We start from the raw sequence: 780 nt of genomic DNA on the forward strand, positions 1-780 counted from the left end.
ACGCAGCCCTCAGCATGGTTGCTAGCACCTTGGCTTGGGGGGTTCCTCTTAGATGACTGTGGCCGGGAAACATCCCTGAGCGGATGCCCCGACCGCAGCCACAGCCCCACCACCAACGACAAGGTGGGAACCCATGCGGGGGGTATATATATATCCAACGAAATCTATTTACTCTGTTTTCTGTTTCTGTAGGATTTCCTTCATTCTACAGTTTTGCGTTTAATATTTTCTGAATCTTTTTTTAAAGTAGATGAGAAGATCGAACATATCATTTATGTTGCAGCAATATGTTGCATATAATGACCAGTTTTTGAAAACTTCTTATTTATAACTTATTCAGGTTTTCTATATAAGTTCTATCTTTCATCTGTCAGTATAAGAATTATAAATTCTGGCGTAATTACAATTTATAAAATATTTATATATTATTCTAAGAAGATCGTTTGTAATATTAGGACCTTAACTTAGTTTCCGCCCAAAAAATACTGAGAAAAAGCATTTATTGTAAAAAATTTATTTAAATTATTTCAATGAAAGTATTTTCCATCACTTTCTACAACTTTTTGCCATCTTTCTGGCAACTGGGCGATACCATCTCGATAAAACGATGTTTGTTTCGAAGCAATCCATTCGTCCACCCATTCTCGCACTTCTTCAACATTTCGGAAGCGTGTACCACTCAAGCCGTGCTGCATCGATCTGAACAAGTGGTAATCAGAAGGCGCTATGTCTGGTGAGTACGCTGGGTGAGGAAGAGTTTCCCATTCGAGCTGCGTCAGT

The sequence above is a fragment of the Odontomachus brunneus genome, unplaced genomic scaffold (assembly GCF_010583005.1).
Source record: "Odontomachus brunneus isolate Ranch 3 - 2012 unplaced genomic scaffold, Obru_v1 Obru_scaffold_227, whole genome shotgun sequence".
Taxonomy (NCBI): Eukaryota; Metazoa; Arthropoda; class Insecta; order Hymenoptera; family Formicidae; genus Odontomachus; species Odontomachus brunneus.